The following is a 6,989-nucleotide window of genomic DNA, read 5'->3' on the forward strand; positions in this document are numbered from 1 at the left end:
CCTCCAGGGCAGGCAGGAATTGAACTCATGCAGAAGCGGCTTTAGCTTCTCAGTGCTGTGCTTTAACCTGCTGCGCCACCAGGGAGGGCCCATGATCACATTTAAAAAAAAAATTATTTATTTTTGCATACAAGAGTTGGTGCAGGAATCGAGAGGATTCACCAGAGACAGAGTGGGGAGCAGAACAGGCAGGGCGACTGAAATACACTGCTGAGGGGAGCAGTGGGCAGGATAGGGAAGGACTGTCACACCATGTGGGTCAGCTTCCTGGCTGGGGATCGAACTCATGCTGCAGTGGGTGCAGATAGCTTCATAGAGCTGTGCTTTAACCCTTTGCGCCATAGGGAAGGCCCGCTGTGATCACATTTGTAAAAAGCAGGACCAATACTACCAATTTTGCAGGTTGTCAAAGGGTTTTTAAAAAAAAACCTATAGATAAAACTCCTTTTGTGCCTCCTGGCCCCTGTGTGACCTGGGGCCAGTGTCTCCCTGATCTGAACCTCAATTCTCCAGCTGCAAAATAGAGCTGAGAATTCAACCTGCAGGGCTTCTGGGAGAATTGACCCTCATCAAGTATTTGCTCCCTTTCCTATTCCCTGGCCTGGATTTGTGCTGGGTGTTTGTGTATCGGCATTTCTACTTTAGCTCTTTGTCTTTTTATGTTTATTTCGTGTAACAGGGCCTGTGTATACCTTTGTGGTTCTGGACCAGGGAGCATCTGTGTCTACTCCGGTTTGATGTTCATGGATGTCTGTGCAGCAGGGTCTGTGTGTCTGGGAATCTGTGCGTTTGTGTATCTTTGTGTATCAGTGTGCCTTGTAGAAATGAGCACGTGTTTGGGTGTGTTGATAATGTGCATGTGTGTGGTACATCTTGGATATGCATCTGTGCGTCAGTGTGTTTCTCTGTGTGTGTAGATGTCTATCTTGGTATCCACGTGTTTGTGGGTGTCTGGATGTGTCAGTGTGTCTGGGCTTGGCATTGGGGAGTGTGTCCATGTACTGGAGGGGCCAGTGTCTCCATGGACTGGCCATGCATGTGGGTATGTCAACTGTGTTTGTGTCTCAGAGAGCTGTGTAGGCCCCTGCGTGGATTGTGGGTGGTCTCTGAGGAGCCACATCCGTGTTCCTCTCTGACCACAGGCAGGGAGCACTGCCCACGATCTTGACCCTCCCCCCAGCTTCCACAGGGCCCTGAGTGTGGGTGTTTTCCTCTTCACCTTGTCCTTGGGCACAGGGCCAGCTTTGCTGCTCAGGACTGTTGAAGTGGGTGTCTGTAAACACCTGGAGGGTCTCAGCCAGTGGCCCCTCTATGGAGGCTTATCAGTTGGCAGACCAGAGAGTTCACCCCCCAGTTTTAGGGGTGAGAACTGAGAACCAATTGCCTCTCTCCTTGGAGGTCTCCAAGTTGAGTTCTGTGGATCTTGGGGGTGGGTGAGGTCAGGAAATCCCTGCTTCTGGCCCAGGTCAGAATCCATCTGGCCAGGCTCTCTGTATTTGTCAGATGCAGGCAGACAGTTGGGAAACAAAGCATGTCTCCATGGCAACCAGCCTTTCCCTTTGAACTTGGGCAGTTCAGTGGTTCTGCAGCTCCTTCTTCAGAACTTGGGCTAGGATGGGGGTGGATGGTGACTTACAGAAGCTTCTGAATCTGTGCACTGCAACCTCCCACACCCCCGTCGAATACCTCCACACATGCACCTCTTGCCTAGGGACGTCCGATGTTCAGACGGGAAAGCCGGTGTCTTGCCCAAGGACACCCCGCAGGCCAACAGCATGGCTGAGCTCAGAAGCAGCACAGCTTCTCTAACTTTCGAGAAGCCACGTAGCTGGGCTGACTGAAATAACACACTTCTTTCTGGACAGACCTCAGAATATAATTTCTCCTGACATTTCTACTAATTTGTTAAAATTCGTACCAGTTGGGGCCCTCCCTGGTGGCGCAGCGGGTTAAAGCACAGCACTGAGAATCTAAAGCCGCTTCCTCATGAGTTCGATTCCCGCCTGCCCCGGAGGTGACCACATGGCGTGGCAGACCTCTCCTGACCCACCCGCTGCTCCCCTCAGCAGTGTATTTCGTTGATCTGCCTGTTCTGCACTCCACTCTGTCTCTGGTGAAGTCTTTCACCACCCCTGAGCCTCTGGCCTGTACCCCAGTTCTGTATGCACAAATAAATAAATCTTTTTTTTTTTAAAGATTAATTTATTTATTTGTGCATAGAGAACTGGGGTACAGGCCAGAGGCTCAGGGACAGTGAGAGGCTTCACCAGAGACAGAGTGGGGAGCAGAACAGGCAGATCGACGAAGTACACTGCTGAGGGGAGCAGCGGGCGGGTCAGGAGAGGTCTGCCACGCCATGTGGGTCACCTCCCGGGCAGGCGGGAATGGAACTCATGCAGAAGTGGCTTTAGATTCTCAGTGCAGTGCTTTAACCCGCTGCGCCACCAGGGAGGGCCCAAATAAATAAATCTTTAAAAAAAAAATCGGGAAAAAAAATTCTTACCAGTTGCCCCCGCTTGTCTATGAGACAAACATTTTTGAATGACTGACTCAAACCAGTGGCCGGCAATCACCAGATCGCAGGCACTCGGTTAAGAGTTTTGTTTATCGGCATGTTGTCATTGTTTCTGCAGATTTACTTTGTGGCAAACAAAGGTTGTAAGTTTGGATTGTAAAAAAGAAAAGTGTATTTATGAAATAATGCTTTTATCTACTTTATGTCAGATGAAATTAGGGTGACTTTTGTTTGAACGGAAAAAGAAAAGTTCTACAGCTAAAAGATTTAAAAGCTACTTTTGTACACAGTCTCCAGCGAATGAGTGACACTGGTCATCTCTGGAAGCCTGGTGCACACAGCTGGCAGGTGTCCAGGAGTGTCTGCTGGGGGAATGGCGGGAACCAGGCCCCTGCACCCCGGAGACTGGGCAAGACAACAGCTGTCTCCCACAGCTCAGCCTTGGCTCTCTCTGCTCACCTTCCTCCTCTCCCTCAGTCTCCTAGTTGCTGGGAGCTGGCACCAATTCAGAGCCCACAGACTACATCTCCATTCCAGCCACACACCCTAACACCTGGGGCGTTAGTGCACCTCTCAACCCAGCAGGGAAGATGGGTGGAATTGGGCTCGGGGCTTGAGTCTCAGAGATGCTGGGAGGATCAAAGTCCTCAGCGAGAGTTTGTCTGAATGTTGCCAGGCTGCCACAGTGCCAGGAGCCCTGGCTCAGGGAATGAAGGGTGCCAGTTCTGGGGATGGGTCTGCAGGCTCCTTCCGGGCTCTGGCCCCCAGGCTGGGAGGACAGGAGGAGGGTGTCGAGGCAGGGCACCCCTTTCTGGCTTCATGTCCCACTGAAAAGGATCAAAGGGTTAATTCTTAGTTCATTCTGACATAAGAGCCCCTTTGAGAATCTGGTTAAAGCTGTGGGCCCTTTCCCCAGAAAAAGCAGGCACGTGCTTTCAAAGTTGAACAGAACATCCTTGGAAGTTCCTGGAGGCCCCACTGTGGCCCCAGGAAAAGTTCTCCATTTTTCAGGATCTTAACTGCCAACTCTTGGAAGCAACCTAGGGAGATGTGTGTGTATGGGTGGGAGGAGGAGGGGCCTGGCACTAAGCAAGTGCTCCGCTAGGAAACACACACACACACACACACACACACACACACACAAGCACACAACAATTCTAAATTCCACCTCTGCTCAGAGGGTGGTGTGTGTGTTGGCAGCTCAGGCATCTCTCCTCAGGCTTTCTGGTCTGTGCACTAGGAACTCTATTGTCTCTCAACATCTTCAACCTTTGCAGAACTGCCCTGCCCTCCAGTACAATTCTAGCCCCTCCAATTGGTCAAGAACTGAGGAAAGTCACAATTGACACCCCCCATCCTTGCTGTGTGATTTATAGCCTGGTGTTCCCTATAAAATGAGGGAGGCTCAGCCACACCTTAGCCTGGCTGCCCAGGCTGGAGCCTGTGGGAGGAGGCCAGGCCCGGCAGGGGACAGGTCTCTGGGAAGTTGTGCTCTCAAGCGTGAGAGTTGGTAGAGTGCTGGGTGGATGGGAGGGCATCTGGAATTTCTTTCTTTCTTTCTTTTTTTTAAAAAGATTTATTTATTCATACAGAACTGGGGTACAGGTCAGAGGCTCAGGGGCGGCGAGAGGCTTCACCAGAGACAGAGCGGGGAGCAGAACAGGCAGATGGACGAAGTACACTGCTGAGGGGAGCAGCGGGCGGGTCAGGAGAGGTCTGCCACGCCATGTGGTCACCTCCGGGGCAGGTGGGAATCGAACTCATGTGGAAGAGGCTTTAGCTTCTCAGTGCGTGTGCTTTAACCCGCTGCGCCACCAGGGAGGGCCACATCTGGAATTTCTAAAAACAGTTTTCCAGAGGTGGAGGGCCCTAGGTCTGCTACTATAGACCTGGTTGCTGCTGGTTCCTCCCTAGGGACAACTGGCAGCTTCCTGCCTGGTCAGGTGTTGACCTGGCTCCAGGATGGACTTTGGGCCCTGCTGATAGGGCTGCTGGGAGTCAGTTTCCTTGGCTGCCTGTCAGGCCACCTCGGAAAGTAGCTGAGCTGAGCAATCATGATGGGTCCAGATGAAGGCTGCAGGTTGGCCCTTCCCAGGCTAGCCCTCTCTGGGTGTGTCAGGAGAATGTCCACTAGGCCTAGTGATAAGAGGGAGAGCTGGGACACTGGTCTGCTAGTGGTCCAGGTTGGGACTGGCGGTGCACATGCCTGGGTGCTGGCCTTAGGAGCAGTGGAGGGGATACAACTCTGACCCATCCCCACTCTCCCCACTCCCTTCCCATCTCCATATCAGGGGCCCAATCTGTGTGTTGACTCTTGGGCCTCCTGGTTTGAGGGGAGCCTTCACTGAGGAAATCTATGAGCCACCAGCAGGCAGCTCCACAGGCATGGTCACACAGAGCTCTGCTTAGAAAGGCCCTGTCCTTGGGCAGGTCTCCTCTGCTCTTCCATTTTTGAAAGGGTTTCTGCTTCTCAAACAAAAAGCTCTGCACTTTCATTTTGCACTGGACCCTGCAAACTAAGTAGCCAGTCCTGAATGTGGGGAAGGAGATGCTGAAAGACCGATGAGGGCAAGACTACCAACCTTCCTCCTCTTCTTTTTTTAAAAAATTTATTTATTTATTCATACAGAACTGGCACACAAGCCAGAGATGCAGGGGCAGTGAGGGGCTTCCCCAGAGACAGAGTGGGGAGCAGAACAGTCCACTGCTGAGGGGAGCAGCAGGCGGGTCAGGAGAGGTCTGCTGCGCCATGTGGATCTCCTCCAGGGCAGGGATCTAACTCGCACAGAAGCAGCTGTGGTTCTCTTGCAGTGCTGCATCCTAACAGCTTGCTGTGCTGCATCCTAACTGCGCCAGGGAGGGCCCGAACCTGGGCCCCAACCTTTCTCCTTCGATCATCCCTCCTCCTCTGATCACCCCTCCAAAAGGCAGCGGTGCTTGCTGTCCTCCAATGCATTCAGCCTTGCCCCAGGCCAAGGTGCTGCTCACCCATCCTCTCTGCCCAAGTCTCAGCCTGTCTATAACACTTCCCCTTTGATACTTAGCAACTGAGGGAGAGGCAGGGTCCTGAGGCCAGCGGTGGGCTGGGCAGGGAGCACCATGAGAACAGAGTCCAGTGCGATCCCTGTGCCTGGCACAGGGCCTGATCCACAATGGGTGTGCTGGGACTGTGGGCTGCATCTGAGTGAATGGCAGTTAGAGGGGCTGCTGAGGCCCAGCAAGGACAGTGATGTGCCCCAGACCTCCACATTGGGGGAGTATCACCCAGAGGTGCTGGGAATACCCTGGGGGCTAAGGCAGTTTAGGAGGCCACACTTTAATTATCCTACATTGTTGTGGGACCTGTCGACATCATGCCGGGCTAACGGACTGGGAGTTCCAAAAGGCTCATGGAGACCAGGACCAGGAAAAAGTGACTAGAATCAGATTGGGTGAAGAAGTCAAATTCTCTCACAGGTTGGTCCTGGTCACAGTGGTCTTCTGGGAAGTCAGGGAAGGCGTCCAGGAGCACTGGGACAGCTCCCCCCACCCAGGACAACTTAGAGCCACGGGACCAAGGGAAGCCAAGGCCTTGATTGCTGGTCACAGCTGCTCTGTGGATGGCCCCCTCTGTGCTCTGGGCAACACTAGCCCTCTTGAGCTGTTTCTGTACTATGGGGGTAACATGCCCGGCCTGCTTCCCTCATGGCTTGTTATGGAATCAGATGATATAAAAGTGCTTGGTCAGCTAAAACAAAAAGCCAGAGGCCTGGAGGAAATGAACACGCATTTTCATGATTCTTAACGGCTTTCTTCTCTACCAGCTTTCTAATTCACAGTTCTCACCTGCAGAAGACCTCAAAGTACCTTATAAACTGTGAATTCATTAGACCCAAGATGAGTCCTAATCAGAGCTGAACATCTATCTCCTGGGAATTCCATGTGCACGCAGGGGGCCCTGGGCATTCCCAGCCTCTTTCAAGAGCAACTGAGGCACAACTCTACATCCCAGGGACCAAGGGTGAAGCGGGGACCCCAGCAAGCAGGACCCCAGGAGGCCTGGGAGGATTGTTGGAGTGGGAGGGGTGGGGGTCAGTTAGGGAAGAAGAGGTGTGGTGTGGGTGGGGAAAAGAGAGGTGGGGCTACCCCAGGGGCCAGAAGGGAGAGGAATGCCCACTGTGGCTCACAGGTCTCTGGCTGGTCTGAAGCCTGTCTCTGGAACAAAACCTTCAATACTGCCTGGGTGCTGGAAAGAATTCTCAGAATCCCTTATTTCCAGGAAAATAATCCCAGGACCTCCCATCTTTTCCCAGACCAAACTCAGGATACCAAGCTTTCTAGGGGTCCAGCCCGGCCCTGAGCGTCCTCCAGCCCACCTCACCCCTCTGATCGCAGAGGGTGCGCTGGGGTAACAGAACCTCAGTCCCACCAGCCCGGACCCGCCGCGCGACCCCGCCCTCTGGGGCCGCGTGCAGCCCGCGACCCCGCGGGCTCC

Source organism: Condylura cristata, unplaced genomic scaffold (genome assembly GCF_000260355.1).
Source record: "Condylura cristata isolate star-nosed mole 26May11 unplaced genomic scaffold, ConCri1.0 scaffold00008, whole genome shotgun sequence".
Classification (NCBI taxonomy): domain Eukaryota; kingdom Metazoa; phylum Chordata; class Mammalia; order Eulipotyphla; family Talpidae; genus Condylura; species Condylura cristata.